Here is a 13,580-nt window from a genome sequence, read left to right as displayed (position 1 = left end):
GGGCTCACGATGACGTTCTTTGCTTGCGTCCGTTGCTTTTGAAGCAAAATTACAATAGTTGTTGAGGAACTTTATGGGAGTTGTGGTGTTTGCGGCGCGCGTGTTTTGTGTTTTCGCAAAGTGTTGTAACATGTTTTGCTTTTAGTGTTTCGAATAACTAATATTCATTAAATCTGATGGTTAACAATGGATTTTTAACACAGTGGCCTATTGTTTTTTAGTGTTTCTTCGGCCTGGTGCGTAATTGGATTACCTCTTCGGCAACAATCAACGAACAGGTAAAACTGATTATGGGCGTTAACCTGTGAATGGGAGTGACACGAGTGGCGGTTTTTCAAATACTTTGGTTTATTTTATATTAATACTTTTTTAAATCTTCCTGTAGCGTTCCTGTAATAAATTTATTTTACCTGTGCTAACTAAAATGTTTTCATCAAACTCCTAACTTTGTTTTCGCAAAGTTTTGTTTTATGGGCGTAAACTTTTCGGTTTGTGACTCAAAACTTTCTTCACGTGTTGATTAGTATTTGCATTCCTTCGTTATTTTTATTGCCGAATAACAATAAGAACTCCTGCATTACCTGAAACCTAATTCGGTACATCTCACATTTAAATAAACTTTGTTTTAGCCGTTAGCAAGAAATGAAAACAACAGTTTACCTGTATTCAAACAGCGTTCCATCAATACACCTGTAAGCGTTGTTTTCGGCACATTCGTATTGGAATGTTTACCTACTTTGAAACCTGACGTGGTTTGATAGTAAAATAAATGAATAAACGAACGTTTCACTTGTTTAATTGAACAATCCTCTCATTCTTAAGGTTACGGTGTGACAAATAATAATAATTGTACCTATTACAAATGACTCATTAATAATGCTGAGCAATCCGAATGAATAACGCTTGCAAGTGGAAACTGTTTTCGTTTAAAACCCGTTCTGCTTTGACGGATACCAAATTTAATTTTACCGCCAGAAAATTCAAAACTTTTCTGTACTTTATTTGAATCCATAAAATATTAATGGCTATCAATCTGTCAGATATCTGATTATATGAATTTATAATGGACAGTTACCTACGTACAGGTTTTCGTTTTATGCATTCTATAACGATTGAGCACGTACAACGCATGGGTACTATATTTTTTTTTATCTGTTGCGTAATTTAGTTTATTTTGTCTCTTTATTATCTAGTTTCTAAACGAATTGATCTATTCTTTCGTTTTTTAAATAACCGTATAATATATTATATCAATTAAGCAATTGGATAACGTGTGTTACACCCTTTTATATGTGAATACCGCACAAATGTCCCAACTGTCCAGAGCCTGTGGGACTATCGCATCCCCAATTGGGTATGTTGTGAGGCTGCGGGTGACGCAAATGGAAGGAGATAAGAAAGGGGATGCTTTGGAAGCACCTGGCACTTCAGATCTTGTCACCAAGCACTTTAAAGTCATAACTTTCTCAATTCTGAATGGTGATTTTTTGTCAGGGCAGTACTAAGAATACCCATCTTTATCTACCACTCCAGGAGTGAAAATTTTGACTAAAGGAAGAGGAAGTGCAACACGGCATAATAACCCAAAAATTAATCACGATAACGTTTATTGGTGGTTGTATTAATTTACTAACCATCAATAATTTTATTTCTAGAAAAACATACAAAATCAGCAAACTTTTTAGTAATCGTAATGATTGTAACTCTCAAATCATCGTAGGCAAATAATAAGCCAATGGTGGTTTATTTTTATTATTAAAAAAAGATGTTATACAATTTATAATCTTTTTTTTATGAGATAATGTACAGCATACTTCATACTAAACCTTACGTTTTAATACTAAATTAGATGAAATGGTAATTTACGATCAAATGCGCTTACGATCAAATGATAATTATGATGTATTATTATTTTTCGGAATAACTTATTGAGTAAAACCTCAAATTATAATATTTAAATATTGAAGACAATATTAGTGATTCTTAAACGCAAATCTGAAACAGAAAAATCAGAAAAGGAAACGGTCACATCTGGTCCCAGATGTGACCGTTTCCTTTTCTGATTTTTCTGTTTCAGATTTGCGTTTAAGAATCACTAATATTGTCTTCAATATTTAGATAATTATGATGTTTTTACATACGATTTTTTGTGTAGGATCTTTTGCATACGATCTTTTGCAAGCGATCTTTTGCATAGGATCTTTTGCATACGATCTTTTGCAAGCGATCTTTTGCATTGGATCTTTTGCATACGATCTTTTGCAAGCGATCTTTTGCATACGATCTTTTTGCCTTACGACCATGTGATTACGATCAAAACGTCGGTTACCTTATTTTACTACTCAAAAAATATTGTCTTTTGATTATATAAAAAAGACGATTGAACTTAACAAATCCAACCATCATCTGCAAGTAGGTAACGAGATTATTTTTGTATCTTCTTTGCAGAAATGTCTTTTCATTTCTCTCAAGGACCTTGCGTTTTACGATTGAGCGTAAATTATTTTTTTTATTTCAGCTTGATAGATCCTAAAATACTTGGCCTTTTTCCTTTGCTTTCTTCTGCTTAAAATAACCATCCTGCGTCAATCGGTTCTACTGTCGTCAGAAGTAGAAAGGACGTTTCAGAAGAAAGGTGCACGTCCCCCACAACATTTAGAATTGGATCAGAAGAATTCGTGGAACTTTTTTACTCCAGCGCAGATTTTCCTTTGGAATTTTCTTGAGGATCGTTTGACAATATTGTGACACACTCTCCCGGCCAAAGACATCTCTCATAATATAAGTAATAGAAGTGGATTGACATTGAAAAGTGTTACAAACGTCAATACTTGTATTTTTTCCTGATTTGTCGTTTGCCTTGCTGCTTTTTTTTATGTGAAACCCCACAAGAGTACCAACTGCTCCCAACCGTGTGAAGCCAGTAAGACTATAGCATCCCCGATTGGGGTAAGTTGTGAGTCTAAAGTTAAGGGGGAGGAGATGGGAAAGAGGAAGGTGGGGAAGTACTTGGCTATTCAGATCTGGTCACCAAACACGGCCAAAGCTATTTCAAGCAACGTTTCAATTCTGAATGGTGGTCTTACACCAAGGCGATACAGAGAGTATTTTCCGCTCTGGAACGTGCTGCAAATATTGTAAATGAGTAAACTGTGAAATAACACAAATTAATCAAATAAAATTTACTTGCGCACGCCGGGATTTGAACCCGCTACCTCTGCTTGCTGGTCGAGAGACTTACCCCTCGACCACGGAGGCCGTCAAAATGAGAATAGATATGTGATAGAATACCACAAAATAGTCGCAACTGCTCCTAAATGTCCGGAGATAGTGGGAATATAACATCCCCAATTATATGCTGAATGAGGATGAGGAGGGAAGAGATCGTAAAGATGAAGGTTGGGAAGTACCTGGCTATTATTTAGTCATCAAATACGGCTAAAGCCATTTAAAGCAACCATCACCAGAATAATACGTATACAATACTATTATTTTATTTTATTTATATTCTATTTTAAATGTTGTAATACATTATTTATATTATATCTTAAATGTTGTAATACATTATTTATATTCTATCTTAAATGTTGTAATAAATTATTTATATTCTGTCTTAAATGTTGTAATATATTATTTATATTCCATCTTAAATTTTGTAATACATTATTTATATTCTATCTTAAATGTCGTAATACATTATTTATATTATTTCTTAAATGTTGTAATACATTATTTATATTCTATCTTAAATGTTGTAATAGATTAATTATGTTCCATCTTAAATGTTGTAATACATTATTTATATTCTTTCTTAAATGTTGTAATAGATTATTTATATTCCATCTTAAATGTTGTAATACATTATTATACACTGAAAAACAGTAAATCATTTTAAAAAGACCCCTGCTGTGTAGTGGTACTGGATGGATAAACAAATGTTTTTATTTTATAATAATTTTGTTTTCATTAACACCTAGCGATAATATTACCACAAACATTTAACCAAATATGTGTGCAATCATGAAACATCCAGGCAATGTTTTTGTTTTTGTCCGATGTTTAGAACACATTTGGTCGCTGGAGACCCGACTATAGGAAGCTGAAGAACGGCCAGTTTGAATTAGACCAGTCAGTTCCTGTGTTGAAATCTCGTTTGGATCCCACTCAGGCATGGTGTGTTCAAAGTCCTTCATCACAACACAAGTCACATTTTCCGCTTACTGTGGTGGTAATAGGAGAGTTTCAAATATTGTCAGGTTATTTTAACCCGGGAATGTTTGTATTTCTTTTTAAAAATTAAATTTGAAAAATAGAGGAAACAGAAAAACATCAAATTCAATTGAATATCGTGTCTAAATTTAGACGGAATCGATAAAGTTCGCAACACATCTAATATCTTCAGACATTTGTGGGGTAAGAGAGGACTGTGGGAGAGTGTTCCAAACTACTTTTAAAAACAACTTTTTTTATGGAAGTCACTCATCTGGGAGATACCAGACCTTTAGACGGACCAATAACGCTTTATGAACTAGCTGATTAACCTGAAGTGGCGTGAATCAAACTCAATGGATATATTGTGCACCATTAATGAGTGTAAAGCTCTTCATTCTTCATTCTCTGATGCAAACGTGAATGGAAGCAGAAGTCGACCCGACCAAGTGAATCAGATACTTGAGTCGGGCCATGTCAAGAGTCAGAATAATAGAAGAGTATGTATGAATGTGAATGAGGCATGGAGTGTGTGCCAAGACAGAGTTGTTTGGCGGTCCGTCATCTCTGCCTACCCCTGCGGAGAAACGCGTGATGGTTAGTTAGTTAAGCTCTTCAACAACCTCGTGGTCGCCGTAAACTTAGTATCCACTTACTCGTTAACCCTGTATAGCTAAGGTTGTGATTGTAACCCCAATAAGCTAACCGTGCGACTTTTTTACGAACTTTCTTTGAGGTCCTATTTTTTGGTTAGATTTATATTGTTTTTATATCATATAGATAATGATATTATTATTTAAGCAACATGGTAACAAAAAATATATTTATTCAAGTTGTAAGTACTAAATCATGTAACTAAAATGGAACTAGTTTTTTTGATTAAATTTTACCTCAAGTTAATTTCAATTTTCAACCCTTTTTTTTCAATTTATTGGGTACGTAGGGTTTACATATTTTTTACTGCGTCTGTCTCACTATCCTTACTAGTTAGGCTAGTTTAATATTTTATTTTAACAATAGGTACCTTCATTTGAAGTTAATTTTGACAGTTTCGTTTTTTTAATAAGTCGGAATCAAAGATATTTTGATAGAATTGTGTAATTCAGATTGGTATTGGAATTTAGTAACACTAAGGGATTAGAGATCTTAAAATTTAGATTTGTGTGAGTTGATAATTATTGCATTTCCATGATAACTCAACACAATGGTAATTTAACACACCTTTAAAAAGTTATACATATAAAGTCTTTAAAAGCGATGAAAATAAAACTATCAAATAAACCTAACCTATTTAACTTAGTTTTTGTTTCATCACTTTTCATGACTTTTGAAATGTTTGTTGAATTTTCCTTTTGATGAGTTATCCGGTCACCAATTATTGTACTTCTTTTGTCGAAGATTCAATATTTAGACTAGATTTTTAATTTATTTCATTTTGTTAATTGTCTTGTTTTGTTAGGTAGATATTCTGTATGGTGTCGCAATGTACATGAAATTTCTTTTTTCAAATGTTGTATTTGTTTTAAGTAGGTACTTGTAAAAGTTCGCTGGTTTTAAACCGCGTGTTAATAAATACAGAACTATAATAATTGAAATAATTTGCCTTTTTTTCTTTGACTTTTTTTTTGGCGCAAGTTGGATAAAACCAATGAACCAAAACTTTGAAAAAATGACGAGTAGTCAGAAGGTATCTCAAAAACAATAGAACTTACCGATTAAAAACATCCGCCATACGTACGAGTCTAACGGCCACTTGACCTGTGACGGCTATACTCCTGGTAGAAGCATTCAAAAGGTACAGGTTGGTTCGTCATTTTGACGAACGTTAGCTATCCAGGGTTAATAATCCTTAACTTTGATGAAAGATACAAATCTGATGCGAGATCAAAGCGCGTCTGTTCTCATCACGCTTCGTAACTTTAACTTCCTCTTTTTTAAACATCTATTTGAAGTCGCCCGAAAAAAAAAAGTCGCACCATTTAACCCGCACACAAGAATGCCCAAAGAAGAGCGATGTTTAGAATGTGAAGAGACAGTAATTGACACAGATGCCGGGTTAAAGAACTAGGGTGTCAATTTATTGTCACTCGGTTCTTTGTTAGGATGATTGATGATGTTGAGTATTGTACGCTGCGGGGTGTAAAAAAATGTCACTTTTTTGGTAGAAGTTTGTCAAATTTATTCTTTCTAAAAAATTATTAAAAGCAATAATTATTAGACTAAAACACAAATATAAATTAATGCCGCCGATGGGAATTGAACCCGCACCTTCTGACTGCCAGCCAGGTGCACGGAACCACTGTGCTACGTCCGCTTATTTTTAACCGCCAAATTATTGGTTTATTATTGCTTGTTTGATTTTTTTCTTTATTCTTTCTTCTAATATTTTTTTAGTTCAAAAAATCATTAGTGGTTAGTGTGTGTTGAAGTTTTTTTTCGCATTTCTAAATTGACAACTAACCATCACGCAATTTCACCGCAGGGTTAAGCAGAAAACGTGGAATGACCTTCTACTAAATTCAGCTGCAGATATTCAAGTATATTGCCCTGTTGAAAAACCACAAGTTGACAAACAAGCTTGAAATCGTGTTTAGCCAGGTACTTCCCGACCCTCCTCTTCCCATCTTCTTTCCTAACAACTTTCTTCAGCTTCAACATGACATAGCCTGATCGGGGATGCCGTTGTCCCACGGACAGTTGGGACTATGGCATCCCAGAAGAGTCCCAATTAGTGTCGCTATTGCTAATGTCTTTCTCGGGCGTCTCCGACTTCTTCCACAATTCACTTCTGTATACCACAATGTAACTGTTAAAAAACTACATTACAACGACTTTAATTCGACTCTGTATCTCATTCCAGTGTAGAGATAATGCGTTAAGTATTCCTCGGGCCTACCCGACTTCTTCTTCCTTTCAAATCACTCTCTAAACACTCTTGGCACTAATAAGAACAAACTTTGTCATTTTCTGCGATATCGGTCGACGAATTTTCGAGTTTTGCAAGCACAGAAATACGCAGGCTGCTTTTTTATATATTAAGATTTCACTATTCATAGATCTGATGAAAGTATATTTGTCTATGAATTAACAAATTCGAAACACCCCTGGCACTAATAATAACAAACTTTAAAATTGGAGTTTTGCGAGCATACACATACAGCCTCGCATACACAATTTCTACCGATTTATAACAAGTTTCTCGTTAAGTTAAAGTTAAATAAATATATTTTTAAAGAGAATATCCATACATTTGTTGTGCTGAAACGTTAATTATATAAAATTCCCTCGATAGAAAAAAATCGCAAAGTAATCTCCGAAAATTATTAAAAACACGTTTTGTTTTGTTATTTAATATGTTATAGGCATGAAAAAAATCACAGTGTATCTTTAAATACAACTAAAGCATCTGTCGAAAGATTTTTGCTCTATTTCAAACGAGTCGTGTTTTATTCAATATTTTCACCATTTTCACTTAATTATCATCGTTTTTTTTAATATTAGCACACTCTAACATTCGTATTTACGTATCCCACTTTCAGAGCATCTTTTAACGCTTACTACGGGGCATTAATACAGCATTAATAAAAACGATGTCTGCATAAAATTTACACATGTCAAAATCCTATTACATATTCAAAATATGTCTACCTTTACAAAGAAATTTGTATTTCCGTCTATTTCGTAGGGTCATTGGCCCTGTGTTTGTTGGAATGCAATTTTTGCCGTTGCCAAGAATACATAAATATATTCTGACATTATACGAATATGTACACCGCCTCAGACAAATTATATGTAATCACGTGTTTTTCAAATAATTATGTGTTATTTCCATTTGGATGGAAGGGCTCCTTCTTATAAAACATTAAATATAATGTCAGCACTTCTCTGTATTCAGGTCATTAAAACGAGCATCGCAATTATATTATCATTTTATTCAGATTCGTTCCTGTATTTAATCGCGTATCACTTTAACCGGTTTTCTCTCGAGAATATCAAACATGTGTTTGCGGTACGTAAATTGGATAAATCTTAAATCAAATCAATTTTTATAGTAGTTACGTACCTATAGTGTTAGTTCAACCACCCATTTTATCTGTTCAAATTATCATTAAAACTCACACTCTGTGGGTACATTTTTTTATGTGAATACCGCAAATACGTTTTTTTATGTAAATACCGCACCAGAGTCCCGACTACTTCCGACTATCCTAAGTCGGTAGGACTAAGGTATCCCCAATTGCGAGGTATGACTTGTGGTATGTCAATTGGACTCATCTTTCAAATCAACAATTAGTTCAACTACATTTTTACCGTGTTCAAACTATCATTATAAATCACACACACACTTGTGAATACCGCAAATATTTTTTATGTGAATACCGCACTAGAATCCCAACCACTTAAGACTATTCAGAGCCAGTGGAACTAAGGTATCCCTAATTTTGGCCGAAGGAAGCGATGAAGAAGACGGTTGGGAAGTAGGTACCTGGCTTTTCGAATCTGTTCACGAAACACGGCTTAAGGCGATCCACTACGTCGTGTAATATTTTAAATTGAGCCGCTATCAATAACAACCCTTACATAGATGGCGATAAGGTTTAAATTCCCGCTCTACACCATTCGCTTGTTTTGATTTATTCAAGAAAAAAACATGGCCAAAAAGTGACTTTATTTTATTTGGTGGATGTTCAGGCATAAATATTTAATTTTTTTCCGATCATTTTATAAATAACTTAATTTGCCACATTATACAATAAAATCATAACCGAAAATGGGTTCGTAAGTAAGAGATTTTGAACTTTAAAGCAGTTTTCATAGGCCTATACATTATTTTTTTCTGGGCTTATAAAAAGACTTATATAAAAAATACTCCATTATTTCAAAGGTCAAGATGTATTCTACTCGCAGTATTTAATTAAAGCATCTGAAACATTTCAAGGCGACCAAATTTTCAAACCAAAAACACATGATTTTGCATTACTACGTATGGCATCGCCTTAAGTCAATTTAAAGAACGTATTTTTCTCAATTATGGTATTATAGTAGACCGATACTGATAGTAACCATACAGAGAGTGTTTTCAACTATCAGCGGTAAGCCTTTAATAGCTATGTTGTGTAGTTGCAGTGTGCATGTAAACCTACCCCTGTGGGAAAGTTCATCTGCTTAGGGATGATGGATGTCCTGTTATTTCAACCAAGTAAATAGTTGCAGCACTCTTTAATACCGACAATTACACTCTTATTTCTCCATCCATCATGGTCATGTTCGGCGGTAGATACTTTAGAGTGGCGCCTGCGCCTCTTATAACCTGCATTTATAACACGTAGGGGTATGCTGAGAAGACTTTTAATCCAGGCGCAATCATATCAAGATAAGTATGAATATGCTTAGAAAAATGTAGAGATTAGAAAAATTAGATTAAAAAATGACAACAAGCAACGCTTCTTGTCATGCTTTTTTACATGGCTATTTTAAAGCCCATAGCTCATGATGAAAATGACTTGGGTAATATATTAAAATAGTTGCGTTGTCTAATAGTTGTAATCTCAGATAAATAACTAGGTACAAATTTCATTACGCTAGAGCTCACCGTCCGTAAGATTTTTCTTCCTAGGCTAACAGATATTTATTAGCATCTTGGCTTGTTTTTGTGGTGCAAATTGAAAAAAATCATTCCATAATAATTTCAATTATTTTGTATAAAATCTGAAACAGTAAGTCCCAGGTTTCCTTACAAAAAAACCTGCTTAATAAACATAACCTTCAAGATTGAAATCATATTGACTTTCTTCCGATTTGTGTTGTCATGCAAAGCCAGCATATTATGTCAAATCGTCTACAGCTTTTACTTTTTTTTTAATATTTAATTTACATTAAATGTATTATCTAAAAACTGTACAAGTTTTGAAGCCATTGGGTTGCAGCTATTTCCTTTACCGTATTTTCGACTATGACTTGTGTTTACCAGAATTGCTCAAGTACTTTTCAATGAAACATTTTATTGAATAAACACATCGGAAAGTCTGCACATATTCTCACACATATGGTATCCATTTTAGTTTTCCATCTAACCCCACTTTTTCTTATAACACCACTTTTCCATCTAACATCACTCTTGCAGATAACACCGTTTTTCTATATAACACTGCTTTTCCGTATAGCGTCAGTCTTCCATCTCGGCGAATCAAACCCATGAATAAAATATCCCAAGTGACAAGTCGGGTTTAGTTCACCCTTTGGTGATTGGTTGGGGTGGTAAGAAAGGAAACTAGAAACTAGGGGTATTCGAATAATTGAATCGCACTCGTTGTTTAAAATGATTCGTTATTTTTAAATTATTCGTTTTATTCAAATTCATCTAATTGAATTTCGATTTTTTTTACCTAATAAATTAATGCATATCTTGGAAGTGCAAATTAACCCGTTTTCCAACCTCCATTCGAGCTGAAACTCAGCATATAGACTCGTTGTCGATGATAATACATTTGTTGGCAATCACGCATACACGCGGACAAATAATCAGTTCTCTGAAATTGGATGCCATTACAGAAGTTAATATACGAAATAAATGTCTATCTGACCCAATCGGTATTTGGGTGAGCTGTTAGCACGGTTGACTCCAGTTCTTGGGAGGAATTTTAATGCCTCAGTCAAACCAAATAAATTCTTCTTCAATGGCAAAACCAAATAAATTATGTATTTTTAATCCATCTATTAATTCACGACGGTGATTTTTCACGAAAACGCTATATAAATTAGCCAAATATTATTATTATTAATAAAAATAACACAAATATTCGTAAAACTCGATTAAAAATATTCGATTGCCGTTTATTTCTAGTGATACGAATTGATCATAGTTTTTTTATACAAATACTATTTCAGTTTATTACGATTTTAACTATAGCTCGAGTGAAAAAACACGGCCCTAATATCCTCAAAACAGAACGGGCATATAAAAGAGTATATTCGTTAATGACCCGTTTAGTAACTGTTCAGTGTGTACAGATGTTTGTTTAGTAAGACTGGGTTTAATGAGGTTTTAACATAAACAAATAACCAAAACAAACCTAACCATAATAATAAAACTGTTAAATATGGCCAATATCGTTAATACTTTTATAACACGCATAATTGAACAAAAAGTCAATATTATTATTGTGAAAAAAACGATAAATTGAATTGGAGAACAAATTATTATTACTCATCGGAATGAACGAATCTATTCATATTGAAGATTCTAATATTCACTACTTGTATAACAAACCTAACCTTAATAATAAAGCTGTTAAATGAGGCCAATATCGTTAATACATTTTTAACATGAAAAATAAATAAAAAATCGAATGTAATCATCGATATATACATTTTTATATTATGAAAAAATCGATGACTTGAATTGGAGAACGAATTATTTTTACTCATCGGAATGAACGAATCTATTCATATTGCAGATTCTAATATTCACTACTTGTATACGGCCCTAATTTGCATAATTCCGTCCCCCAACCATAAAAGTTCTAGATTTTCGGGGGTGACCATGCAACGGGGCTAAATGGGCCTCTTGGCGTTTAATTCGGTGATAAAATTTCGCTCATATTTTATTTATCTGCTTTGATTAAAATGGCTCTATGCGCCGGATTTTTGCGACCAATAAAAAATGCCATTTACGTCATTATCTGAAAAGCAATATCCTTGATTTGTGACCCTGATCTGCCTTGACAGATGACATTTTTTTACGCCAGTTTTCATACGCTTTATCCAATATTTTTTCTGTACGTGATTTATTGGACTAAGTGGAATGCTTTGAATTTTGATTACAGGAAGATTTGTGATCTGCATCTTCATATTAGGGTAGTATAATGATAGAACACGGAGAAAAATGATCCTGTTTAAAAAGTGATAGCATGCCAATTTCCTGATAAAATTAGTCATTCAGAATAAATCTTAAACATATTTTGCAACCTTCGTCTACCATATCTTATTTTCTTTGCCACACCCCCTTCAGCCTAACGATGTACTCCAATTGGGAATGCTGACAGTTGGGTATCTTGTGAATTGAATCTTTGAATGGATATTTACTGAAATCTTACTAGAACTATCTTCTAGAACGAATCCAAATTGAAATTTCGTTTTTTGGCCCTGAATCCTCTACTTCTGGACTTAAAATATCTTACCGCTTCGCCACTCGGTCCTCGTAAGTGTACTTAAGGCGATGCCATACGTAGTATGCAAAATCATGTGTTTTTGGTTTGAAAATTTGGTCACCTAGAAATGTTTCAGATGCTTTAATTAAATACTTTTCAAATATTAAATATTTTTTAGATAAGTCTTTTTATAAGCCCAGAAAAAAAATATTTAAAGGCCTATGAAAACTGCTTTAAAGTTCAAAATCTCCTACTTACCAACCCATTTTCGGTTATGATTTTATTGTATAATGTGACAAATTAAGTTATTTATAAAATGATCGAAAAAAAAATATTTATGCCTGAACATTCAAAAAATATAATAAAAGGCACTTTTTGGCCATGTTTTTTTCTTGCATAAATCAAAACAGGCGGATGGTGTTAAGCGGGAATTCAAACCTTATCGCCATTTACGTAAGGGTTGTTATTGATAGCGGCTCAATTTAAAATATTACACGACGTAGTGCATCGCCTTAAGATGTAATTTGAATCAGTGTTGCCAATGCGACATTTACAGATCATCCATACCTATCATCCTTTATTCAGCTGAGCCCATTGTGTTTAGAATATGAATTAAAGGGGGCGGATCTTACACGAGCCGTCTAATGGTGCTGCCACACGCAAAGCTCACATCAACAGATAATATAAAGCACAATAGCGCTCGCCATACAATCCCATACAGACCCGACACACGTAAAAAGATAACGCGCTATAAGTGTGGTTCTGAACTTCGCTAACCGAATTTATTTTACGTAACCGCTCCCGACGCGATATTTGAAAAGTTATGCGTCCCCCTCTCCGCCGTAAAAAGGAGAGGGGGTCATTTTAATTACGGAGCTACCAACTAAGTTCCGTGTTCCCTTTGACAGCCATGACATAAGCAGCCTAATAATGCATTTCTTATTTATTATGTGAGCTCATATCGTCATGTGTGCTAGTAAATTTAGAAACATAAAAAAAAACTTTATTTGGCAAGCATACTTAACATATATTTAAAATATAAATATAATCAATATTTGAATTTTTAATCATATTTAATTTAATCATATTTTTAATCTCAGTATGTTTATATGGTAATATCATTCGGTTTTTTGATAAAAGTTGGACGGCTTGGACGAAAGTTGAGTTTATTTTACAATAATTTATTATATGTCGCTTTCGTCGATCGGCGTGCGAACTGCG

At 33.7% G+C, this 13,580-nt stretch overlaps 1 protein-coding gene across 2 annotated transcripts in view; it reads left to right on the top strand.

The window, feature by feature from the left end:
- The first annotated feature begins 62 nt into the window (after positions 1-62).
- Positions 63-13,580, top strand: part of Mcr (macroglobulin complement-related) — a 155,827-nt gene continuing 142,309 nt past the window's right edge. For both annotated transcript variants that reach the window (XR_016303000.1, XM_089638742.1), the window contains exon 1: positions 63-278. The gene's annotated coding sequence lies outside the window, so the exon portion shown is untranslated. The remainder of the gene's footprint in view (positions 279-13,580) is intronic.

The sequence above is a fragment of the Hesperophylax consimilis genome, chromosome 13, assembly GCF_061612785.1.
Source record: "Hesperophylax consimilis isolate HC1 chromosome 13, BYU_Hcon_1.0, whole genome shotgun sequence".
NCBI lineage: Eukaryota > Metazoa > Arthropoda > Insecta > Trichoptera > Limnephilidae > Hesperophylax > Hesperophylax consimilis.
The sequence above is the reverse complement of the archived record's forward strand: the minus strand, read 5'-3'. Positions and strand labels throughout refer to the sequence as shown.